At 56.4% G+C, this 26,224-nt stretch overlaps 1 protein-coding gene across 1 annotated transcript in view; it reads right to left on the bottom strand.

Annotated features, from left to right (window-relative positions):
* FRMPD3 (FERM and PDZ domain containing 3) overlaps window positions 1-22,873 on the bottom strand; it is a 58,167-nt gene extending 35,294 nt beyond the window's left edge. Inside the window, exons 1-3 of the mRNA XM_068157522.1 lie at window positions 22,843-22,873; window positions 1,812-1,930; window positions 936-1,090 (exon numbers count right to left, since the gene is read on the bottom strand). The gene's annotated coding sequence lies outside the window, so the exon portion shown is untranslated. The remainder of the gene's footprint in view (window positions 1-935; window positions 1,091-1,811; window positions 1,931-22,842) is intronic.
* Window positions 22,874-26,224: the final 3,351 nt, after the last annotated feature.

Genomic DNA, 26,224 nt, shown 5'->3' with positions numbered 1-26,224 from the left:
AGCATCCCCTGGGCTGGGCTGGACTGGACTGAGCTGAGCTGGGCCAGCGAGCAGCCAAGGGCAGCTGTAAATAATGAAGCAGCAGCCGCAGCCTGGCTCTCGGCAGCAGCTGCAGCTCTCTGCTGCTCAGCCTGCAGCTTCTCAAATGGTCCTGGCACCTCAGCTAGAGATCATCACAGGCAGAGGGGCAGAGAGGGATGGGAACCAAGTGGAACTCCCACCCCTGGGGCTGGCAGAGAGAGGTGGAGGGAGTGGGACTGGCCCAACCTGCCACTCAAAGCTGCATCTTGGAGGGTGAGAGAGGCCATTCCCAAAGTAATGCTGCTTATCAACAGAAAATACAGTGTAAGCATGGCTAACAAACACCCTGCACCCCACACTCCAGGCATGCTCAGATCAACAGAACAAACAGCTTCTGAGCAGGGTGAGAGTGTCCTGGGACAAGCCCTGTGAGACATGGCCAGCAGCACCACCGAGAATCCGAAACTTCCCCAGGCAAACACTCACAAACCTTGCCTTCCCCATCTAAGACTTGGTCCCTCCAGCCTGGAAAGGAGAAGAGGAAAAGGGACATTGACAGGGCCCCTAAACCCAGCCTGGCATGGGGCAAGGAGCAGGTAGCACATGGTAACTGGAGGGCACCTGTGGAAGGAGGTTTAACACATGCAAAAGGCAGGACCTTTGCCACCCTTGAGCAAATGAATCCCTGGAGCTCACAGCCACAGGATGCTAAGGAGGCTGCAAAGTCAGCTGGCTTTGAAAAGCAGTTTCCAGCCACTAAAGCCAGAGGTCTCCAAAATGTCCATGCTATAGCTGGCTAAATCCTGAGAGAACTTACCCCAAGCAGAGTGCAAGTGGGATGAGCCCTATCCTCAGTTCAGAGGAGAAGAGAGTACCTGAGCCCACCTCTGCACCGCCATGGCGCAGATACCTACCTGCTCGTGTCAGGCCGCTGCTTGGGCTCCTGAAGGTGAGCGTGGCAGAGATGGGACCCTGCTTGCAGGTGCCTAAGTGTGCTGCCAGGTGCCTTCAGGAGGCTGCAGGTCTCCAGGGCAGGTGCTGGGCAGTGGCTCCACGGGGCATCAGGTACCTGTGGAAGCGAAGGATGCTGAGTTGAGCTGAAGACCTCCAGGTCTGTGTCTGTGCACACAGCCTTACTATGCCTGGCACAAACCAGGGACAAGCAGGGGTGTTATGCAACCTGTCTGCATGTGCCCCAGAGACAGTGGGTTGCCTCCCTTGTGCTGGCTTCCACAGGCAATGTTCTCCTACAAACACAGATGTTTTTGACCTGGGGGCTCCCACCATTTTCTCCTCTGATTTTCCCTGATGTTTTTGTCTGTGTAGGGGATTGTTGTTCTCCCCAGCTGAAGAAGCACCTTGCTGAGAAGGGGATCAAAGCAAAATCATTTAGTAACAGGTTCAGGCCCAGAGGGCTTGCGCTCCTGTCTCATCCAGCAGCAGGCACGGGAAGCTGCTACCCTGGGGCTGCTGGCAAAATCAGTCTGAGCTGGAGAGCCCAGGCTGGAGGAGAGGCACCTGGGACAGGCAAGGCTTCCCTTGCAGGGCTCCATGAATCTGCCTGCAGTGAGAGAGGAATGGGAAGAGGAAAGCTCATCTCCCCTCTAGTGTGTCAAGCACCTGCCCTAAGTGAGATCTGTGAAGCCACACCAGGGGACAGCTCTTATAGGGTATTTGTCTTTCACTCTAGGGATGCCCAAGCAGCTGGGCACTAATCTAGGGCCTGAGAGAAGCTGGTTTGCTGCCCCTCCCCTGCTAGCACCTGCTGAAATGCCCATGGCCCATGTTACCTTGGTCCTCTCCTCTCCAGTGATCCTCTGGTGCCAGCAGGCAGGAGCCCCCCTCAGCCAGCCGGGGCAGGGCTGGGGAAGATGTTACAGGCTCGGAGGGGTTTCTATCTCTGCGAGGTCTACAGGAATGCAGTAAACAGACAGTCAACAGTGGGCTAATAGGAGATGAACACCTAAGAGGATTAATCAGAGATAAGGAGCGATGGAATAAAATTCATGGCACTTTTCTCCCTTACTTGCCTGCCACTTCAGCTGCCAGGGGGGCTCGGAGTGACACCAATTCCCCATCACAGCCCTGCTGCTCATTTGCTGCTGCTTATTGAACCACTTAGTTCCTGTACTGCCTGATTTTCATCTGAGACACCTTCATCTTGTAGCAGCTTTGCTTCCTGGTGGTGCTGCAGAGGCACGCTCGCTCGTGTGCTGAGGAGGAGGCAAGGGGTGGCAGCCCCAGGCGCTCCTGCCCCTCTCAGGATGGCACAGGCACCTTGAATCCAAGCCAAACCTTTCCTGCAGGAGACCCCAAATGCACACAGCGTGTCTGCAGAGCCTCTGGGGCAGGCTGCCCGGCACAGCAGCACCTTTCTGGTGGCAAGGCCGCAGGAGCACGGCTTCCTCCACGCCTGCCCAGGCACAGGGTGAGAGGGACCCTGCAGCTGCCCACCTCGCTCCGAGGGCTCTGCAGAAGGAGAAATTTATTGCTGCATACAGAAGTCCAGAGGGGAGTTAAATAAACAGGGAAGAGTTATGGAGTCTTTACATCCCATTAGTGAGGGAGCACAGTCTGCATCCCCTCCCAGGTGGCAGTGAGGAAGATTCAGGGAGACTGTCAACCCCTCTCTCCCAGTGCTGCAGAGAGAGGCCAGAAAATCCAATCAAGCCCCTTCCCTTGGGTCCCCATGAACCTCAGGGCTTTCACTCTGGATTTACAGAGAGCAATTTGCTCAGCTGATGACTTGCTGGAGGTTTTCAGGACTACAATCACCGCCCAGCACAGAGCAAAGCAAAAAGGGGCCTGGGAGAAGGGATGCCCAGAGAGGAGGCAGGACTGCAAAAGTGACAGCAATATCCCCAGCCCAGAGGGCTGTGTGGCAGCCCCTGGGTGCAGAGGGAGTGTGAGTCAGACCCCATGAACTCACTAAGTACCTCCCAGGGTGGTCCAGTGACCAGCTATGAAAGTCCATCCATGGCAAGAGATGGCCCTGGCACAGAGGTGGCAAACCCTGGAGCATGGTGGCAAACCCTCACAGCATAACATTGGTGAGAAGGTCCCCAAAGCCACGACAGAGCTGGCCCAGGAGCTTGCCTGTGTGATATAGGGGAGACTGTCCCCCCAAGTCCCAGATACTGTCACCAGCCTCAGAGAGAGCTGCGCAGCAACTCGCTTACAGGAGGTGACGAGCGGAGCATCACTGGGTCCCTCTCCACCCCTGCCCCTTCTGAGTCCCCTTTCCACGCTCCAAGGCTCGGTAAAGCTCTTCAGCTGATGGCAGATGCAGGCAAAATACATGAAAGGAAAAAGAAACCCAAACCAAAACAACACCACAGGAGCAGGAGGAACCTCTGAGTGCGATGCTTGCAGCCCGGGGCTGCCGGCGCTGCTAGCAGAGAGACTCAGTTTATACTTGATAATCAACTTACACTTGACAATCTGTTGATAACCTGCTCTGAGCCCTCCTGCCTGTGCCAGCGTGTGCCCGGGGTGCAGGGTGAGGAGGGTACTCTGCCAGCTGCAGGGGGCAGGCTGGTGAGCGCAGGCCTATCTTTAGAGGCACGCTCGCCCACGCCGCTCTCTACACGTGTGTGTACAACCCTGCACACAGCCAGCAGCCTGGCAAGTCGGTGTCTCTCTGACGACAGGAGGTGAACATCTCACCAGCCACACACCTCCTCCTCCACCAGCCACCCCAAGGCACTTGCCTGGGGAAATGGGACACGGAGAGGTGGAGCTGCCCCTGCGGCGGCATGAGCTGGCACGCGTGCCCCAGTGCCCCCATGGGAGCCCAGGGTGGCTTCCTGTGGGATGCAGGCAGCGAGGGCCCATGTGGAATGCAGGCAAATATGCTCAGCCCCCTGTGGGATGAAGATACCTGGGGTCCTCGTGGGATGCATGCATGCATGGTCCTCCATGGCACACAGGCACCTGGGGTCACAGGCAGGGGTGCTGGGAATGCCCCAGGGGACCTCCCTTCCACCAGGCCAATGCCATCCAAAAGTCACCACCTGCAGCTGAGTACCTGCTTGCCTGGCACTGGCTCCGTGCTCTGCACAGCAAGTGCCAGCTTTTGCTTTCCTGACCTCATAGCCCTGCAGAGCAGCCCAAATCTGCCTGGCTGAGACTTCCCCCTGCCCCTTACAGATGCTACGTGAGGGAACTGGGAGGAATGGATGGAGACAGACAGGTGGGGGAGAGGTGGATGAGCTGATTCCTGGCAAGCAAATATCCTGTCTGGACTCTTCAAAGGAACAAGACACAATCCTCAGCATGACTCAGTCTGGAAACACATGCTGCTTCCCAGTCCCATCACTGGGACCAGTGCATCCCCACCACTCAGCCACCCTCCCATGAGGGCACAGCCCATAGCTGCTGCTCCAGCACCCACTCCAAATGCATTTTCCACAGGTAAAGCCAGGCAGGGCCAAAAGCCAGCTGGGCAGAAGAAGGGCTGATGCTCTGCAGGAGGAGCTGTGCACGGCAGAAACGCTGCTCAGTCTCTCGCAGCCTCCCTGAAAGCAGCTGTCAGAGCTCATCCTGTTCCAGCTCCCTGCCTCTCCAGACATGCTGGTAATTCTGCTTTGCTGTGCATCTTCCTGCTTTGTTCCTCTAGGAGAGGGAGAGGTTTTGAGCACTGGGAGCCTCACTGCTCTTTGAGAGCATCGAGAGCACCTGGCAGAGCAGAGCAGTGGAAGGCTGCAAGCATCTTCCTGGGGTGCCTGTCGTGCCACAGAGCTCCTGCCAGAGGGACAGTGGTACCTACAGGATGTTGCTGACATCCTGGGTCAAGTTCAGGGGGCTGGGGATGGCAGTGGTATGTCCTTCTGCTCCTGCACTTTACATCTGAAACTCCACATCCAGCTCCAGGGTTAGGAAGGAAGGGGCTAGAGATGCTCAAGTGGGGTTCACCCAGAGAAGGTGCTTGAGGCAGCTCCTGCCCAGCCCCACAGTTAACCCTGGAGCTGATGGCATCCCCACCTGCTCCCCAGCCAGGGCACCATGAGCAGCAGCTGTGGCTTGCCCAGGTGGGTGTGAAACCCCTCACTGGGGCTGGGCAGGGGTGAGCCCCACAGCTGAGCTCCTGCCAGAGCCCTGAATCATTCAAGGGGAGGTGCTTGGAATCCCCTCCTCAGACCACGGGTGTGGCAATGCCAGCGACGAGCAGTGTGAGCAATCTGGCATTGCCACACCACGGGCATGTTGGATGCCCCTTCTCCCTGCCCTCCCTGCCACCAGCTCCATCTGTCTGAAGGATACAGAGCAGTGCCAGTTAACATGGGGCTGAGCATCTTCCTGAGGATATGCAAAGAGAGCCACAGCCCTTCCCAGTCCTTAAACACCGGGGGAAAGCGTTACCCACGCCGCCTGCTCACCATAAACGCTGCGCTGTGCAAGCCAGAGAGTGACAGCTCTTCAGATGGCATGGCAGCCCCAGCTGTCCTGGAAGGCCCTGTCAAACTGGCACATAGCATTAGCTGCAACACATGACTGCACCTCACCCTGCCACCCTGCTGTGCCTCAACATGTGGGGTCACTGCCTCTACTCCATCGCCTCTCCAGGCAGCACCTCAGACGAGGGCTGCCGGCCGCTGTTTTGCTCACCTGGCCCCATCCACGTCGTCTCCTACAGCAGGATGCCCACAGCCTGCTGCCATTGGGGTCAGGCTGAAACAACCTCTTGGCTGCCACTCAAGCAGCTGGACAAGGGGCTGGCATGGGAGGTAGGAAGCTGAGGTCAGGGGTATGGCAGGGGGAGGGATGGAGGTCCTGTGTGACAGCCCTGGGCCACTCACACTCACTGCAACAACCCTCCAGGGACACATCCCCGGTGAGGGAGCTGGTGTTGGCAGGGAGAGCTTGTGATGGGGCAAGGCACCTTCCCATGCCAGCCCTGGTGGGGCTGGACAAGTGCCCTGGGATGCAGCTCCACTCCTTGTTGCCATCCTCTCCCTTCCCACAAGCTGTCTGTCCCCATCTGTGTGCCCAAGCTGCTGCAATATGAAGTAAATACCTGCCTACAGCACTGCTGCTTTGCTCTCACCAAGAGGGATTGAAACAAACTCATTTTGCAGCTGCTGGGCAGTGGCCAAGGCTCCAAGGAGAGATGGCACAGCCTGCCACGGCAGCAGCAGCTCCCTAGACCCCCCACAGCCATTCACAGCACTGCATTAGCACCCAGCTTGCATCAGGGAGGCAGGGTCCACACTGCCCGTGGTCTCCATGGCTGTCACCTTGGCACTTCTGGGGAGTGACAGTCTGTAGCTTCTGGTGAGAACATATTAGATGACTTTGTCTGTGCTAAGTCACAAGAAGTGGGAGGGAGAGCTGAAGCCTTGGGAGCTCACTGCCCCTTCCTCTGCCTGCTCAGATCGATGCTCTGAGGCAGTGACTGGCTCTGGGCATCTGTGAGGCTGGGGTGAAGCATGACAGGCAGGCTGGGCACCAGCTGTGGGTAGCTGGTGGAGAACACAAGGCACAGCTGCTGTTCTGTGAGGCTGGGCCAGGGATGCCTTTCCCTAATGCTCCTGGTTTGGCCAAGAGCATAAAAATCATCTCCCAGACATGTGGACAGGGAGCCACGAGAGCCAGCTGCCTCCTCATCTAGCTCTGGGCACACCTTCTCCCATTCCCTTCTCCCACTCCCTTCTTCCATTCCCTTCTTCACTGTCCAGATTAAAATCCTTCTGCTAGCCTGTAAAGGAGGCACTCAAAATTCTAACAACAATCAAATGCTCTCAGCAGAGGAGCCAGCTGGTCCTCAACATCTCCTGGCTGCCAGCAGCTTCTCGGGAAAGAGGAGCCGTCCTGGGGCTGGGATGGACGTCCCTCTGGGGAGGCTGGGGGGCTCCTGGGGCAAGAAGTGGGAAGAGGCAGGTTGGGGGTTCAGCTCCAGCTAAGAAGTGGGCAGCCAAGAGCCAGCCTGGGGGTTCAGCTCCAGCTAAGAAGTGGGCAGCCAAGAGCCAGCCTGGGGGTTCAGTGGTGGCAGCAGCAGTGGCCAGGCCCTCGTGGGAGGGGAGTGTTTTTCACAATAGCCCTATGCAGTGAAGCATGAGGGATGGAACCCACCAAGGCACATGGGAGGGAGGCCATCAGCATAGGGAGCAGGAAGGCCACCAAAGGGCACCCTGGGTCAGTCACAACCCCCCAGACTCTTCTGACTCTGCAAGCCACCTGCTGGGCAGAGGTGCCCTAGAAGGAAGGTGCATACAAAACCTCAGGAAATTGGAGCTGGGCTCTGTGGCCACTATGTCAGTGCTAAATCAAACCAGCCCCTCTGGGGTCTGGCTGAGGTCTCTCCAAGCACGGGAAGGGGTTGCAATGAGGTTGGAGGGGAGCAACCAGCTTGCCTGGATGCAGGTGAAGGTGGCTTGCAGAGATGCAGTGTTACTGACTGAGAGCTGCTTCCCAGTCTCCTTGGAGCTGTGGCTGGGGGCACTGCTGACACCCTGTGCAGGGCTGGGAGACTGGAGACTTCTGTGGCACATCTCCTTCATGCAGGAGCCAAGTCACACAGGGATTAGGAGGCCCACAGCTGTGACACCTGGCCCTTGCTCATGCCAGCTACAGTGAACCCCGGGGAAGCTGCCTGTGCTGAAGCTTGGGCACCAAACTACCAGCTCACAGCAGAGGAGCCTGCAGGAGCTGTGGTCAGCACACTCGAAATCAAGCCCCTTCCACAAGGTTCCTCTGTTCAACAAGCCCCAAGTGAAGAAGCAAGTGGGAACATGCTGTCACCTCAAACCAGCCCAGGAGAAGGCCCTTCCCCGTCTGTCACTGGCTCTCTGTCTGGATGCCAGCAGGATTCCTCCTGACCACACACCCCGGGGTCGCCTTATTGTTCCTGTAAAAGCCACATGCAGCAGCTCACATGTGCCAGGATCCCTGCTGACACCTCATTTGCAAGCATATTGCCAGGAGCAGGTAAACACAGACAAGTTATTAGCAGCAGTGTCAGTGGAGACTATCTAAGTTGGATCTCATCCTGCAGGAGCAGGTAGCGAGGGAACACACTGCCACCAAGAAATCTCTGAAGAGCTGAGACAAAGCAAGCCCTGGCATCCTCCTCTGACACAGCCAAGGGGTAGGAGCTGAGCCCAGAGCATTCAGGCTCCCTCCCACAGCACAAAGGTCTTTCTCCCTCCCTGGGGGAGCTCACAGCTCTGAGATGGCCCCAGCATTCTGAGAAACACTCTGTTCCTTCCCCCAGCTCGGGCCCGGGTGCCCTCAGGGATTACAGGATTCTGACTGGAGTGCTTTCAGGAAAAATAAGTCAATCAGCATTGTATTGTTATCAGGCACCAGTGAGGCACACACTGTGCTGTGCTGGCCATGATCCTGCAGAGCCCCAGGCTGACAGCTGCAGCTAATGGCCTAGGGATGCTGCTTGCAAGGTCTCCTCTGTGTCCCCACCCCAGGCAGGACCAGGTACCTGATGCCTTCTCAGAAACACCTCTCTGAGCATAGAATCATCGAATCAACAAGGTTGGAAGAGACCTCAAAGATCATCCAGTCCAACCTGTCACCCAACACCTCATGGATGTGGCACCAAGTGCCACATCCAATCCCCTCTTGAACACCTCCAGGGATGGTGACTCCAGCACCTCCCTGGGCAGCACATTCCAATGGCTAACAACTCTCTCTGGGAAGAACTTTCTCCTCACCTCCAGCCTAAACTTCCCCTGGCACAGCTTGAGACTGTGTCCTCTCGTTCTGGTGATCAGTAGGTTTACAGCAGAAGCAGACCCAAGGTTCTTCTGCTCGAGTTCTCTCTACAGCCAGTGAGAAGAGGAACCTCACAACTGCTGCTCAGAGGTGATGCAGAAGCAGCCAGGGGAACTACCAGCTGCCCCATACACACAATATAATTCCCACTGAAGGGAATGTCCTGGTTTTGCTGGGACAGATCCTAGGCCAGCCATGGTCTGCAGGCCATCAGCAGTTCTGAGTCAGCCAGGGCAGCTGTCCTGAACTGGCTCACAGGTGCATCCCAGACCATGTGTGTCAAGCTTAGGATAAAGGGAGAAGTTTGCTGAGGAGCAAGTCCACTGCTCAGGCTTTTTCCTCTTGCTTAGGTCCTTTCTCCTCCTGGGGACTCACATTTATTGTAACCACCACATGTTTGCTGGGGTGAGTACAACTTTGTACTGGCATTGATTTGGCTGTTTCATTTTCATTTCAACCCATGGGTCTCCTCTCCTTTTCCCAACTGCCATTCCCTGCTGGGATTGAGCCATAGAGCAACAGCTACAGGTTGGCTCCAGATATGGGCTAAACAGACAAGGCAGAAAGCAAAGCATAAACCCCAGCCAGGCACTGAATCACCTACAAGTGCCCACTGCCTTGAAGAAATGATCCTCTGCCAGCAAGAGCTCACAGCCTGAGAGATGCTTCCAGCACAGCCTCCCCATGTCCTGCATCCCACCACCCATCCCTGCTGGTGAGATGGCAATGAGCTGCCTCCCAGGGGGGCTGCAGAAAGAAACCTCCATGGGGTCTCTGAGGCAAGGCATTGGGTGCAAAGTGCTTTGCAGCCCTCCCTGGTGCAGGAGGCATCACTCACCTCCTCCTGGAAGGAATCAGAGTGGGAGGTCTGTAGGTGTGGGGGAAGCACTGTCCCAGAGGGGGAACCGTCTGCCAGAACCAGGCACTGAGGCCAGGTGAGAGCTCCCAGGAGAGAGGGCATGGACCCCAACACAGCCAAGAGCACAAACCCCCACACTCCAGCAGCTGGAGCACTTCTGTGGGGAAAAGGATGAGGAGAGGAACCACAAAGGGTTGTTAACCAGGCATCCCACTAATGGGAAAAGGAATGAAGGGCTTCGTAGAGAGGCTGGCACTGGGATCTGGATTTAGCAGTGTAGTTCCTTGGGGACTGCAAAGACAATGTAAACTCCTGGGGGGATTAAGCCTGAAGAGGATATCAAACTGGCAAGGAGAGAGGAGAAGCCAGCACCATAGGAGGAATGGCAATTACAGAGTTAGCTGCCAGCCTTTAGGAAGATAAATGACACGAGATTTTACACAGATAAATGGAGACTTGGTACAGCCAAGGAGACGACTGGTGCTGGAGCAGCAGCAGCCTCTGCAATCTGGCTGATGGCAGAGCAGAAGCAGGGCCTGCAGGGCAGAGCAGGAAGGAAGAGGAGCTGAGTTTGCATGGCAGAGCCACGGTGGGAGCGATGGTGGCACAGGGACGGGCACAGAACCCTACTCCCGCCCCGGGAAGGCTGTGGGGCCGGCGTGGCTTGGCACACGCTGAGAGCAGTGCGGGGAGAAACCTCAGCGCTGCTTAGCAGTCAGGTCAGGCAGCACCAGGGTGCTGGAAGAGCACACACTGTGTCTCCTCTCGCAGGCAGGCAGCACAGCGGTGGTTGAACCTCGGTAGCACAAGCCACACTGCTGCCTGTCCCAGACCCCCCAGCATCCCAAGAGCTATGGGCAGCGCACGTAGGCTTTGAGAGCACAGCACAGAAATAGTGTGAGACCAGGACAGGTTCTGCCTCCCTGCACTCCAACTGCAGCAAACCTGAGAGCCAGCTTGCAAGCCTGGCTGCCTGCCCCTCGTCTGCAGGGCTGGGGAGGCCAAGCCCTCGGAGCTGGGCATTTCCCTTGCTTGCAGCCACATCCCAGACAGCAAGCAGCTGCCTCCTCGTGGCCTTTCCAACCTTTGCCAACGCTGGGCAAGGCCAAGCTTTGCTGCTTTCCACTCCAACGCAGGCTGCCTGGTTTGTCACCCTAGCTGCTTCCCGGCTCTCCTTGGACTCTGCACCCCCTACCCAGGCCAAGGACCTGTGCTCCCTGCTCAGCTGTTGCTGTTCAGAGACAACTCCTCAGTCTCCTGGAAACGCTTTTGCGTGGGAGCTGCCACTTGGGGAGTGAGTCATGCTGCCAGGCGGGCGAGGGTGGCACGTGGGCATGCTGGGCACTGGCCACCACTTGCCCCCTGAGACTCCCCACGGTGTATGGTGCGTGGTGGTACGGAGCAGAAAGCCAGAGTGTCCCCATGGGCTGGCATTCCCCACACAGCCCCACCCCTCCCGCCCTGCTCTGCTGCCCCAGGTGCTGCCGGAGCACAGATAACTGCTTCCCAGCGGCTGCTTTGCCATGCCAGGACATCAGGGAGAGAAGGGAGCAGCCCTTGCAAGGCAACTCCTGCAGAGAGAGATGCTTCACCTCCTGCTGCACAGAGGCACGTGGTGTGAGAAAATCCTCCCCGTCCAGCTCACAGCTTCTGGGGCTGAGGGGAAACTGAGGCAGTAGGTCATCGCTGATGGTGCAGAAGCCTATGGGCAAAAGGCTCTGCTGAGCATCTTCTCCCTGAGGGAGGTATCCCTACAAGCCAGATGGCAGCAGCCCAGCCACTCCCCTTTGGGGACCACCTCCTCACCCAGTCTCAAAGATCACAGGAGGTCCCCAAAACCCAAGGGGATGATAAGCACCTCTCCTGAAAGGAAGCAATTACCCCGAGATAGGGATTATGCAGATACCGTGGTTACCAGAACGATGCTCCCTGAATGCTGAGCAGGAAAGAAAAGAGCTGCAGAGAACAAACCCTCACCATTTAGCCAAGAGCTCCATCACATCTCTTTGAAGTGCCAAGAGGCACGGAGGGGCTTCAGGAGGCCACCACAGCCCACTGACTGTCACTCCAGGAACAGTCCTCAGCATTTCCCTTTCCCAAAGCACTTCAGAGCCAGTACTGTCACTCCCCTTGGAAGAACAAGGGAGCTGAGGCACGGAAGGAGAAGGTACTTGGCTACTGAGACCCAGTGAGTGGAAACAGAGAAGAGGTTAAGGTGCTGCTGTTAGGATGCTCCAAGCCAGGCATGGAGCAGGGCACCACACTGCTTCCCATCCTCCTTTGAGTGCTCCTGGGCAGCTGTGGTGCAACAGGTCAGACATGCTGGAGTCAGCTTTGTGTGGAGCAGAGGTGCTGAGAGAGGCAACAGGTAAATGGGGTGGGGGAAAGAACCCTACTCATTATGGGCTGGGACAGGAGCAGCCACCAGGGCAGGCAGGAAGCTGGTTAGGAGAAAGCTACAGGGGACCTGTGAGTCTTGATCCAGCCTCAGCATATCACCCTGGCACAGAGGCAACAGTGTTCCCAAGGGCTGATGTTAGCAGCTCAAGAGGAGCAGGGTTCAGTGTGCCACCCACTGCTGCACAGCCCTGGTCATGCTTCTCCGCTCTGGGCTTCTCCCAGCCTCAGCTGCCGGGACACTGGGTCAGGTTTGCAACCCCAACCCCCTGAGCAGGCTGTTTAGCTGCTGCCAGAGCCAGAAGGGCTGAAAGCAGAGCAGGCCACAAGCATCTTGCCATCCTCAGCAGTGGCAGTATCCCTGACAGCTGTTTCAGCCTTGGAAGCAAAGTAGCTTTGGAAGGGTGGAGGATGGCACAGGTGAGACGAGGGCCACCAGGCAGCACAGCAGTGGTGACACAGCTTCATGCCTGGCCACCACGTTTCTCTTGGTGTGAGTTGGTTCTAGCAGGCACAACTGCTATGATGCTGCTGTGCCATAACCACACAGCAGCCCTGAGTGAGAGCAGCCACTTCTCACACCATTGCTGGAGCCACCAGCCCCCCAGCTGCCGGCACGCCAGTCCCTGCCTCGCGCACGCTTGCCTGCCTGGCAGCAGTCACTTGCCAAGTCCCACTGATGTTGCATGGGGAGAAAGGACAACTCATGACGCAGTCAGTGCTACCAGAGCCAACCACACAATGCCATCTCCTGTCCCCATAGAGCAGAGGAGCCATAAGTCAGCAGGAATGCTCTTTGCGTTGTCCCCATGCGCCAGTGCCAGGAAGATTGATGGTGGCAGCACAGGCACTGCCATGCTGGTCCAGCAGCCCAGTGTGCCCTCCTGCAGCCCTCAGGCTCCAGGAGCAGCACTGGTGACCCTCTTCCCACTGCCAGCACTGTCTGGACAGAGATAGTGAAGCACCTACTCTGCTGCTCCAGGGTGGCTAGGGATCCAGATGTGGCAGGAGTTCTGGGGACCCACCAAAATGATTCCCCACCCACCCCAGACCACTGAAGGAGATGCTAGGCTGCAGCAGATGGCCAGCTACCCTCTCAGTCACTCCCAGTGGTCCAGCTAGCCTGGCATGTGGGACCTTAAGCCTCAAGACAGGTTTTATGCTTCCAGTTCTGTGGGGAGACCCTGCTGTCCCTCTTGTCACAGCCTCTTTGGGCACCTCCAGCACAGCCTGTTTGCGAGCAGCCTGGCGTAGCAACCTGCACAGGTAGGAAGTCTCACATACAGACCCATGGCAATGCTTGCCCGGGAGCTATGTGGCTCCTCTGGCTGCTGCCCTGGTGCAGGTGGCCACTTGGGGAGCTCAGGCAGCGCCACAGAGCACAGGGGAAAGCTTTGAAGTCAGTTTTCCATTTGCAGTGTGAAATGCCTGCCTGAGGACCAAGACTTTGACTGTTCAGACCATGACAGCAGCTGCCTTCTCAAATCCATTCCTGGATTCGACTGTCCTAGTGATGTTTTCAGAATCCAAGAGGTTTTTCCCATGCCCAGGGAGAGATGGATCTCACTGGAGCTGCCCCACAAGCCCCTCCTTGGCTGCCCAGCCTCTTCCCAACCCTGTTTGCCTCAGGCAGCTCTTCTCTACCCACAGAAAGCTGTGTTTGGCCTCTCAGCACTCCTGCAATGCCAGTGTTTGCTCACAACAATGTATGTGTTGGATTTGCTTTTGATCAGCAAAAAAAAGGCCAAAACACCTCCTTCTTGTCTCCTACCCCACCCTGGGCTCACACTACCTCGGGAGAGACACAAAGTTAAGTGTGTGGACAAGGTGAGAACAGCTTGGCTCCTCTTGCTACTTACAACCACAGCAAACAGGGCAGGCACCCTGCAGATCCCTCCTGACACCAGGAAACCCACTTGGTACAGCTCCTGACTTCTCTCAGTTACCTCTAGCCCTCGTATTCTTTCCTCAAATCAAGTACCTGCCCTGCTGGGGGAGAAAGGGGCTTGCTGCAAGTGCCAGCTCATCCAGCAGCACTAACCCCAGTTTCTACCCCCTTTAGCCAAAACAAGCCTGGACTTGACTGCAACATGATGTTGGGGACCAAGTGACCAGGTGGCAGCACCTGGTCTTTTTCTCCCTCCTCGTCCAGCACCCCACCCCTGCCTCTTTCAGCACCCCACAGGCTGCTCCACCACATTTCGTCCCCCAGCAACCCTGCTAGACCACCCCCAGCATGCCAGCCCTGGTGCTTTGGCATCCCTGCACTGAGAGGCTGCTGAGCCTTTATCTTAACCTGGAGCTTTCTCTTAACCTGGAGCAAGTGCAGCTGGCTGGGGGCAGGGAGGGTGGCAGATCTGTTGGCAGCATTGGCAGTGCTGTGGGAGCAGGATGCTGCATGGCTTCGGACCAGAGATGGCTTGTGGAGCAACCTCCAGTCCACTCCCTGTGAAGGGACAGATTGCTTGGAGTGCCTGGGGACCTTCCTGCTGCTCTCACAACACTGATGCAGCACTGTCTGGTAATTCTCAGTACTGCCCAGTCCGTGGTCCAGGTGTGGGCAAAGCCCTCTGCTGCAGCCCAATGTCAAAGGGAGCAGGCAACAACAAAGATGAAGGGGGGGACAGAACTTAAAGGTGGCTGCAGACAGTGACAGAAGCAGGAGCAGGATGAAAAGGAGTATTGAAAGACTGAAAATAAAGAGAAGAAGAGCAAGGAAAAGGGCCCTGGAATAAGCACCTAAGCCTTCAGAGGGGAACTGCACAATGGGGCATGGACCAAGGCTGGATATCTGCACAGGAAGATCTGAACCCACCCACCCAGCATCCTTCTCCCTGCTGTTCCCAGAGGAGCAGAGCACTCACTGTGGGCTATGCTACAGCCAGGTAACAGAACTGCTCCAAAGAAAAAAGATGGAAGGAGGTTTGAGACACAAGCTCCTTGGGGCAGGATCCACATCTTTTGCACTCTGTTCATCTTTCTGAGTGCCCAGCTGAAGAGCTGGCAGGACAAGAGTTGCCCTGTACCCAGCCCACTCCCAGCACTCCCAGGAGCAGGCTGGGAACCAGAGCTGCCTGCAGTCTTGCTGGGCCTCTGAGATATGCCTCTAGATTTGTTAAAGCACTTAGGAGACAGGTGATGGCTACAGCACAGCAGCTGCCCTCCCTACAACCTTTTTCACAGGGGTCCCTTTAATAGCTCCAGTTACCACTACCTGCCTCAAGCAAGAGTCCTTTCAAACCAGCAGCCTCCATGTTGCTTGGAAACTGCTGCAGCAACCAAGAGCCACTGTCAGGAGGGCTCGACGCCAGCCTGCTCCCCAGGACTGCCAGTGCTGAGAAACCAGTGGAACAACCATGCTCCCTTTGCTGGCACATGCTGGGAGCAAGAGGAAGAAGAGATGAGATGGGAGCAGCTCTGGCACACCAGGGACTAGAGAGCCAGGAAAGGCTCAGGAACCACGGGGCTTGTTGGAGGACTCAAGAGATCCCACCAGCTGCATTTCAAAATGTTCCCAGCTGGAGGATAAGGGCAAGTTTCCAGACCAGTGCTCATGGAAAACTTGCTTGGCCCTGCAAGATTTTATTTGGCCAATTCTGGGCATCGAATTCAATCACTAAGAGGTGAGAGAGAGGCTTTTGTTTTAGGGACAAGTCTCGGTGCAGCCTTAATGATGAAGTCATTTACCAGCACCTCTCTCAAACTCTGAATAATGCAGCATCTCCTCCAGTGTAGGGCTTCCCATCAAATGCTGCCACAGTTTTGGAGACACTTTGGAGTATTTCCTACACTGTAGCAATGAGGAGAAAACACATTTTGTTGCAGGAATGGCAGTGCTGAGTATGTTTATCCACTGGCTACGATTCTGTGATAGGTTTTCCTCTCTAATGGCTGTGCAAACACACATACCTCCCAGATTTATACCCAGGCTTTCCACACTCTGCTCTGTCATTTACATAACATGGGAAGATTTCCCTGTGAAAGGGGGAAGAGCACCAAGCCACCCCTGCCAACCCCCCCCACCCGAATTCAGTGCTCCCCTGTCTCGCACCGCTCCTCCTTCCACGTGGTGCCACTGCTCCGGGGACCCTGCGACCGCCTGTGGGATCCCACCTTCTAGCCTGGCACTGCCAGGGAGAAGGAAGGCTGAGGTGGGGGGTAGTGGGTGAGGACCCCAGGGCCAGCTCAGCACAGGAATCCCCTGGGAGAAGCAGCATGAGGGGAGCGGGCTCTGCCGACGCTGGCGGAGTGCATCTCCGACACGATCCCACCTGACACCTTCCTCCATCGCCCTGGTGAAGCACTGCTGCCTTTGGAAGAGAAATGAATGTTGTGGAATTAGGAATCTGATTGATATGAATATGTAACAACGCTGCTTTATTAATAGCAGCTGCATTATCAGTTTGCTCCCTCCTATTGGCAGGAGATCTGGGACAATATGTGGCTTGAAAACTAAAGAGCGATGCAACCCGCAACGGCGGCGGCAGCGAGAGAATTTCATTCCTCTTCCTGGTGAGCTGGCCAGGCTGCCACAGGCACGCTGAGCACTGATGCATCACCGTTGCTCTTGCTGCCTGGGCTGGAGAGCAGGCACTGGGATGGCTCCACGGTGGGGACAGTCCTGAGAACGCCACACAGCCATCCGCAAAAGGATTTGCGGCCAAGGCCCTCAGCACGAGCAGGAGACAACCCCTCGAGCCAGGGAACACCACAGCCAGCTTTAACCTCTGCAAATTGAGGTCATTTTGGTACAGAGCATCACACAAATCTCCCTGGCATGGGTCATAAACTCCCTTTGCCATTCGCTTTCCTTGCTGCCCCCATCACCACCCTGGAGGCTTAAATGAAAACAAGATTACAAAGGAGATTGGATTGGACATCTTTCTGGTGTGCTATCTTAGCTGTAAATTATGCCAGCTTCATAAAACCCCAACTGCTCCCTCCCAAGATCCCTGCCTAGATTGGCCTGCTAAGATCAGGTGACTGGGCACTTGCTGGGGGCAAGCTTGGCCTAGGGAAGGGCTTTGAAGGGCTCTGAATGGCAGCAAGATGCTGTAGTGCTCCACACAGCTCTGTGCACGCACACACACACAGAGCCACGACAACACCCGACAACTCCCCGTGCCTGGTGATCAGCTGAACAGTGACACACGTGCACAAGGCCCCTCTCTGCTGGGCTCCAGCAATCCAAGCCTTTGGATCATCTGTTGCAGCTGCCTGTGCCAGCACAGCTGATGCTCTTGGCTAATCCCAGGCCAGAGTGGAGCATGCCACGGGACTGTGCTCTTTCATGCCACACAGAGTGAGAATCAGCACATGTGGGGCTTGCTGCTGGGGCACCTGCAGGGCTTCCCGTGCCAGGCAAGGCTCTGCAGGATCAGTGCAAAACTGCCACAGCCTGGACTTTGCTCTGGCAAACCCAGCAAGAGGTTTTGCAATTCCTCTCACGAGCATCACTGCACCTTGGCTGAGCTCCACGACCCTGGCAGACAGAGCAGCCAGGCTCCCAGCACCATAGTGCTGCTTCAAGGAGAGCCTAGTAGCACTTCCCAAAACTAAAAGGACAAAGGCTTGGTTCACATTCAGCTCCAGTCCTCAGCCCCTCTTCTACAGTGCTACCAACAACTGTGTGTGTCCCCCCCCACTACAAAGCCACAGAGGCATGCACAGTGCAGGCAGCTAGGACCTTCAGCAGTGCCACAACTCCAGCTGTGCAAGCACTCCCCCACCTCCAAGGGACAAGAGCCACTCTGAACCCCGAGGTGGTGAAGTTCCCACAGCCCATGGGAGCCTTCCTCTACCTGCTGCCTGTTACTAGGAGGGTGATGGCTCAAGAGTGGCAGACTTTGCCTTTTCCCAAGCAGATGTGGCAGTGAGCAGTCTCCCCTGTCACACTCCCACAGTTCCACCTGCTGGATGCTCAGCTTGATCCCACCATGCTTCCACCATGCTCACAGCCTGCACTGCCAGCCCAAGGAGGGGCACAAAGACAAACCCTCCCTGGCAGGGTGGGTCCAGCCTGTCTCATCCATCCTTCTCTCCCAGCAGCCCCTCCATGCAATGCTACAGCAGACTTTGTTTTGCACATCCATCTCAAGTCTCCCAGGTGAAGAATCTCCGAAAGGTCAATGGCTTTTGGGGAGACCATGCAATTTGTGGGCAGATATTAGCACATCTCATCCCCAGGAAGGATGCAGCATCCTAGCTGCAAAAGAAGAGGCACTGCAAGCTGGCAGAGGTTTGCATTGCAGTGCCATGTATGAGGAAGAAAGGGGCAGAAGCCCATGCGTGGTCAAGGCAGCACAGCAACAGTGGGCAGATGTGAGAGGGTTCATAGCCACAGATCGTGGGGGTGCCCCTCCTTGCTCTCCAAAGGGGAGCTGCATCTCCTTCACGTGGACACACACATGACCCCATCTGCACCAAGCCATCTCCGCACATCACACTGTGCCTTTCACCACCAGGCCCTGGCACAGGGCTTGTCTCCATGTGTATGTATCTATCAGTACAAAACCAGGCTTCCCAGGCAATCAATAATGCTATTTAAGAGATAAATCTCACTATTGACTGGCTGCTGAGGCCAGCTCCTGATTAATTTTAGAGAGAGAAAGAACAGGGAGCTCAGAAGTGTTCCAAACATCAGTGGGCATCAGTCCTGTGTGCTCAGGATGTGCACATGGGGATGTTTTGGGTTGAGGATGGATTGGGCCATCTGTCCCTAGGTTACAACAGGATGGGGCTGTGTAGGGACCCATCTTCTAAGAGGGATGCAACTCCACTCTCAAATGCCCCTGTGACCTGAGAACAGAGTCCTGAGTCTCTTTGAACCCAGCAGGGACCACAAGGAACAGCTAGGCAGAGCTACAGGGTTTTCTCCTCAGCTGAGGATCCATGCACCCTTGGGGAAGAAAAGGTCCATCTGTGAATCCTTATGAGCACTCGCTGTGCTCTGCACAAATTAAAATGGGACACGGTGTTCCCTGAGTCCAGCTGTGGCTGCACCAGGCTTCAGGCTCCTCTGCCATCCCTCACCCAGCCTTGGTCTTTGGATCATCACTTGGAGTGAGTCGAAAGGATTTGTTGAGTGCCAAGCCCTCAAAGGTGGCTCCTGCCTCTGACCTGGCTGCAGAAGTCTCTTCTGTGGTGCATGCAGGGCCTCCCCCAACCTGGCCCTCTGTTTTTGGGAAAGGACTACTCCCTCCAGAACAAGTCAGAGCAGGGGATGAGCAGAGCTCCTGAAGCCTAGCTGGGTAAGCCAGTGGAAGGCTGTGAAGGAGCCATCCCACTCCTCCCTGTGGAGAAGAGCTGAACCCTACAGACAGTCCTGACAGTGCCAACAGATTGCCACTGCACTGCCCAGAGATCATGTTCAGCCAGATCAGAGATTCCAGTCCTCTGAGCAGCAAGGATCTCAACAGTCTCACAGCACAAGCCATAGAAGATTCTGTTTTAGGTAGGCTGAACCCATCAGAAAAAGATGTCTCCTTCAGCAACTCAGGGGCATCTTCCAGCCCATGGTACCACTTCCCCAAAGCACAGGTCTTGAGGATGGCACCACTTTTCCTTCCACATTCCCAAGCATTTCTCCCTGGCTGATGTGGGTCCATGTCTTTATTCCCTAATTCAAACTCTCAAGCAACCCAACAGCACTGGTGCTGAGGATGGGTGCTGGATGGGATGAAACATGGCCAAACAAGCCCTGCCCTGCCAGAGAGCAAAAGGCCCCACTACAACAGCTCACCTTCCTCCCATTGCAGGCTCTGAGACATCACCCAGCAATGCCACAGCTGAGCCATGGGAGGGGAAGTTGACTTTGAAAAGCATCTCAGCCCCAGAAAACCTCAATTGCCCTCTTCCCCAGGCAGAAGAGATGGGAGCCTGCTGCCCCAGGCCCCAGTGATGGTGGGGGCCTCATCTGATGGAAAAACCCAAGATGAATTGAGCCTTTTTCCAGCCAGACTGGAGGCTCCTCAAGACAGCAGAAACATGGTGCCTGTGGGCTGGAAGCATCCTGACAAATCACACTGAGCTCAAGGGTACTGATTGGGAAAGAGGCTTGCTGCTGACTTCAGTGGGAAAGGGGAAGGACCCTAAGGTGCCAAGGCACAGCTGAAGACTGAGGCTTTGTCCCTTGGTGCCAGGGAGCAGCCACCAAAGAAATCATAAAAGCCTCTTCCTGGTACAGTAACAGGGCTGCAACTGGATGCAAAATACCAGCTCTGCAGAGGCACAGGTGAGCCTCAGAGCCCTGCTTCCTGCTTGCCCCCACTGTGCAGGTCAGCTCCCATGACCTCGGGTGGTGAAGCAGAGCGTGAAGGCAGTTGATGCAGACAGCACCTTACCTCCTGACTGAAGGACTTCTGTGCTAGACTGGGCTTTGTGCTTTAAGGCTTCAGTTCAAAGCTCAAACTAGCTTACTTCAAGACATAAATGATCCCCAGAACTTGCTACAAGCACACCACTGTCCACTGTAAGCATCAAGCCACCTTCCTGCCTCAGGAAGCTTGAAGCCAGCAGGTCCCTGTCCACCTGATCAGGTGGCACCTCTTCCTTTCTCCAGCCTCATCTCCAGCACATTTCTTGGCTTACAGAGGGAAGAACCAAACCTGAGTCTTCCCCAGTGTGCTTCCCCTGACTGCCACTGTACAGAGGACATGGTTTTACATCTGTTCCACAGGCCTTCCTCAGCAAGCAATCCCAATTCCCCTGCCCTGGGAAAGTCTCCCAGGAAGGCAAGTTAGCTGCTGGCCCTCACCAGCACTGACCCCTGGGATGGGATGAAGGACTTCACACTAGGACAAGCTGCAACAGCTGGGGCTACTGTAGGGGCAGCCCTTGCTGCCAGCAGTGCTAAGCCCTGGGAGGAGGCTACCCATGCTGCAGCACCCCCTCAGCAGCACCCCGTGTCCCCTTCACAGGTGGGTTCTACAGCAACAGTGCTGAAGCTGGAGCTTGGAAGCGGTGCTGCAGCACAAGGGTGGCCGTTGCCATGCCAATCAGGCGGGCAGTCGGCACACCGAACTGCCAAACCCAAAGAGCAGCCACGCTACCCGAGATGGACCCACAGCGGGGAGCCCTGGGGACTGCTCTCCCCCGTGGGCTCCTGCAGCAGCATCACACAGCCCAAGGAGCTCAGCCGGCTCTTGGCCGATGTCCTCACTAAACACCAAGCACTCCTCGGTGCACACAGTCCCCAGAGCCTGCTCCCCACCCCACCTCAGCTCTTCCCCATGGCAGCCCAGCTTCAGCTGCCGGCTGTTTACAGCCAGGAGCGCCGGCTCGTCCCCGGGCGGCAGCAGCCACGCTGGAAGGAGGCAGACGCAAGGTGTCAGCAAGGGAAAGTTCAGCATGGCGGGGGCTGAGCACAGCAGCAGGTCCCCGGCGAGCAGCTGGAGAGCGGCAGGCTGAAAGCGCAGCCACACAGGCTGCCCAGAGGCACGGGCAGAGGGCACTGCCTGGGCAGGCGATGCCGGAGCAGTCCCTTCTCAAACAACAAGCCTCTCCGAAAAAGATGGGCTTTTTTTTCGCTGCTCAGGTGTGGCACAAACTCCTCGCTGCAGGATGACATGGATGCCAGCAGCTCGAGCACAGGCATGAATGAGTATGGAGGGCTGCTAAACAGAGGGAAGCACCCTGCCCCGATCTCTGCCCGGAATGGAGGCAGTGCCAGCCCAATTCTGCCCTCAGCACCTGCCTTCGCTCAGAGGCAGGCCACACGCTCAGCCTCCCTTGGGCCTGACCCAGAACCTCGCTTGCCCCCGAGGCAGTCTTGTGCCAGGCAAGGTTCTCACACATGACATCGATCACACATCCCAGGCTGCCCTGCTGCAAACCAGCTCTTCCCTCCTCCAACCTTCCCTTGCAGGCATGGGGAAACTGAGGCACGGGACGGCAACACGCACAGAGCATTGGTTGTCATGAAAGAAGCGAAAGAAAGAAGCGAGTGCTTTCAGATTGCTCTCCCCCAAGCTACTTCTATCAGTCCTGCTGCTGACACGGAGGAAAACTCATCCCATCCAAATTGCTCCAGAAGAGGGAAATGAGGGAAAAAACCCAAACAAGCCCCAAGCCTGGAGCCAAGTACATTTGTTTCTATTCTTTCAGCTCAATCAGCCACGATCTATGATGACAACAGCTACAATAACGGACTAACCAAGAATGCCACCACCCTGGAGCGTGCCAAGGTGACCTGGGGGGCAGTGGCAGCGCTCCCTCCCTTGCACCCCATTTTCTCTCCACAGTCTTGCCCTGCCCAGGGGTCCCAGGAGGTGAAAGCCATCTCCAGTGAGAGTGGTGCTGAGCAGCACTAATCCAGTTCAGACCACGCAAACCCCTCAAACCAGCTTCCTCCTCCCCGTGCATCACGGCACGTACCTTCGGCAGACACACCGTCCGGGGGCACGGGGGCTGCGACAGGGCAGCAGAACTGCTAGCAAGGGGACACCCTGGCACTACCTCGGTACCTATGAAGGGCCACACACACATCTCCAGCTGCCCCCGTAGCCCGGGCTCTCGCAGAAGGACGAGGCAGAGCTCTGCTCCAGCACCTCCACACTCCCGGCAGCTGCCGGGCACCCGGAGCTCGGGGAGCCGGGCATCCCTCCCGTGGGAAACACGCATCCGCCTGGCACTAGGGTGTCTGGCAGCGCTAGGGAGGTGATGGCTGTCTTCCTGCCCCTCGCACTCACCCTGCTCGGGCCGGCCCGTTTCTGGGGATGCCCAGCAACTCCCGCCAGCCATCAGTGCCCCTGGTGGGGCACAAGACCGATACGTCTCCCTGCCGCCGCGCCCCGCTGCACCCCAGCAGGCACCCCTAGCTCCCCGGGACAAGGGCTCACCTGGGTTCCGCCGCCGCTCCCTCCGTAGCCCCCTCGGCACTCAGGCGGGCGGCGCGGCGGGCGGCGCGGCGCGGCGGGCGGGCAGGGCAGGGCACCCGCAGCCCCCCGCCGCCGCCGCCCCCATGGCCCGCCGCTGCCGCCACCGCCCTCAGCGCTCAGCTGGGGCCCGCCGCCTCCGATGCCTCCGCCCCGCAGCGCCCGCCCCCGCCATGCCGGCCCGGCCCAGTGCTCCCCGTCCCTCCCCGGCCGGCGGCCGGCGGCGGGCGCTGTGCGCGGTTCTGCGGGGCCCGGGCGGGCGGCGGCGGCGCAGGGCGGGGCGCGGGGCGGGCGGACCGGGGAGGAGGGGGGTCTTTTGCGGGGGTCTGCAGGAAGCTGCGGGGTCCGCCTGCCGCCGCCGGGCCTGGGGAGCCGGCGGGCATTACCCCCCCTTCCCTTCTGGACGCGCCTGGACGGTCACCTTCGGTGGGTACCGGAGGACCGCGACTCCATCAGCGGTCACCGGACATGCCACTCGCCCGCCTCGTCAGGCCTCCGCCGGCTCCATCCGTAGCCGAAGCATCTCTCCGGTCCCTTCTGCAGGGTCTCCCCCTTCCAGCTCTGCAGCGCTATAGACAGCCCAGGCAGGCCTGCGGGCAGAGCGGCAGCAGCCCCTGCAAAGCGCTGCTCCGCTCCCCGTCCGCGCCCAAACGGCCGGGCTGCCTTTGCCCCTGCTGCTGGGTGCTGCGCCAGCCTGCCCGGGGCACCCGTCTGGAGCGGCCGAGGCGCCTTCCGAGCACCAGCCCGTTCCGGGTCCACCGCTGTGCCTGCCCAGCCCCTCCTGCCAGCTCTTCTGCCTGTGGCACTTCTTCAATGCCACTTGCCATGTTATCATCTGGGCACAACCTCGTGAGACCCTTCTGCAGTGCTCCATTAGCGTGGGGTTTGGGGGTTTTAAAAACAATGATTACCTTTAGACATTCTGTGTCATGTGCAAACATTGACACCTTACTCTCCATCCTCTTCCAAATGCATGGGATTGTCTGCTTGCCCATCCATAGGTAACTCCATGGTAACATCCCTCCCAGTCTGGGAAGAGGGGAAAAAAAAAAAGGTAGTCAACAAAAGCTCTTGAGGAAACTCTGTTATCAATCCACAAGCGGAGGGCTGTGTGCATTTCGTATGAACAGGGTGGGAAAGGAGAGCTGGGAGGGAGGTTACCATGGATTTGGGGAGTTTAAGTACATTATTAGCTGAGTAACATCTTGAAGAAAGAATGTTAATAGGTTTGCAAGGCATGAATCCCTCATTGGAAAATCTGACTGGCTCCCATTATGTAATTTTCCAAATCCCCCCATTCTGTTCTTCATCCGAGCTTGAAGCGACTCCTTTGCTCTGTGCAGAGGTTGGACCTGCCTGTAGCCTGCTGGCTTTCAGCTTTTAGGAAGATTGCAGTCACATTTCCTGCCTCCCATTCGTGTGACATCAGTGTACCTGGCTGTGTTGGCAGCTCAGCAGCTCCATGCTGCTCTTCTTCCAGAGCCCTTAGGGAAATCCTGCCTGATCCTGGCAATCCCTTGCTCTTCATTTCATCAATATTTCCCCCCAAAACCTCTTTTTGGCATTTGAGTTTGAGAGAGTTCTTCGGGTTTATCTGCCATAGGAAAGGGCACAGGGTGTGAATTTCCCAACATCCTCCCTGGCAGATACTGATGTAAAGAAATTAATTTGGGGCTTGTGCAGTGCCCTTAGCTCAGAGATTTTGTTTGCAGCCACAGAGACCCAAGGAGACAGCAGTGCACTGATTGGGTTCCTTCAAATCACACAATCAGCACAAGCTCTATGAGGAGAGGCTGAGGGAGCTGGGGTTGCTTAGCCTGGAGAAGAGGAGGCTCAGGGGAGACCTTATTGCTATCTACAACTACCTGAAGGGAGGTTGCAGCCAGATGGGGGTTGGTCTCTTCTCCCAGGCAATCAGTACCAGAACAAGAAGACACAGTCTCAAGCTGTGCCAGGGGAGGTTTAGGGTGGAGGTGGGAAGAAAGTTCTTCACAAAGAGAGAGATTGGCCATTGGGATGTGCTGCCCAGGGAGGTGGTGGAGTCACCACCACTGGAGGTGTTTAGGAAGAGACTTGGGTGAGGCAGTTGGTGCCATGGTTTAGTTGATTAGATGGTGTTGGGTGATAGGTTGGACTTGATGATCTGTGAGTTATTTTCCAACCTGGTTAATTCTATTCTATTCTATTCTATTCTATTCTATTCTATTCTATTCTATTCTATTCTATTCTATTCTATTCTACTCTATTTATCCCATTCCATTCCATTCCATTCCATTCCATTCCATTCCATTCCATTCCATACAACAAAGTTCAAATGGTTTTCTAGATTTTGGTATCCTGTATTCCATACAAAAACCCCCACCCATGCCTCTCTCTGCCTGACTGTACATGAAGACATCCCTCACAAAACAGAAGCTGTTCCTTGTGGAGTGTTGGGATTTGTTTCTTTGCTCCCATCTGCCTATATACACCTGCCACTTCTTCTTTCTTTCAGTTGGGCTGCTGCTATAAAGCCTGCTCAAAAGCAGGAGCTGGCTGCCTCACAGCAGCAGTGTTGTCTGTGAGCATTTTACTCTTTCAGCTGCTTCTTCCACTAAGGTTCCTTACTTTTTGCCCAGCTTGTTTCCAGAAGGCTCTTCTGCTAGGGGAGAGCTGGGAAGGGGTGAAAAACTGTACCACATGCACCTTGCTCCCTGTCCTGTGCACTGCCCCAGAGTGCAAACCAAAGTTATGTCTTTTCCTTAGCTGGCTGAATAGGTTGCTCTGGGAGTATTCTCTGCCACCTTTCAGTGTTTTAATGCTCATCACCAGGGATAGTTCGTTCAGAGACCCTCCTCTGGCATCTCCTAATCTCTCAGTGTGACCACCACACACATCCACTTTGTAGCCCATGCTTCCCATAGGTGCTGTGGGCTCATGGGCAGTGGCAGCGCAGCACCCTGCCCTGCATGTACCCAGCTCCTTGCTGCAGGATAAGGCAAAGCTCTCTGGCTTCACACTGCAACACTTGCTGCTCTTTCACCCTTCTGCTCCGTGCTGGTTTAGCCTCTCACTAATTAGCTACGTTATTGCCCTCTTCCCAGGGACTCTCACTGTTCATGATGACAAGGTGAGGTCTTTCACTGCTGAGAGCAGTATTGGAGGAACCTGAAATGAGACCCTGCTGGGGCTTTTGGTGGCCAGAAAGAACAGCAAAGTGGAGACCAAACAAACATACACCACAGAGCTCATGGAAAGTGAGAAGCCAACATCAGGGGCACTCTTGTTCTCCACAGAAACTGCATGGATACTCCAGCAGTGGAAGCTTGGGTCAAGGAAAATCACACAGAATCACCAAGGCTGGAAG

Source organism: Melanerpes formicivorus, unplaced genomic scaffold (assembly GCF_026170545.1).
Source record: "Melanerpes formicivorus ecotype bairdi unplaced genomic scaffold, bMelFor1.0.p_v2 SCAF_37, whole genome shotgun sequence".
Lineage (NCBI taxonomy): Eukaryota > Metazoa > Chordata > Aves > Piciformes > Picidae > Melanerpes > Melanerpes formicivorus.
Note: the sequence above shows the minus strand (reverse complement) of the source record. Positions and strands in the feature narration are given on the sequence as shown.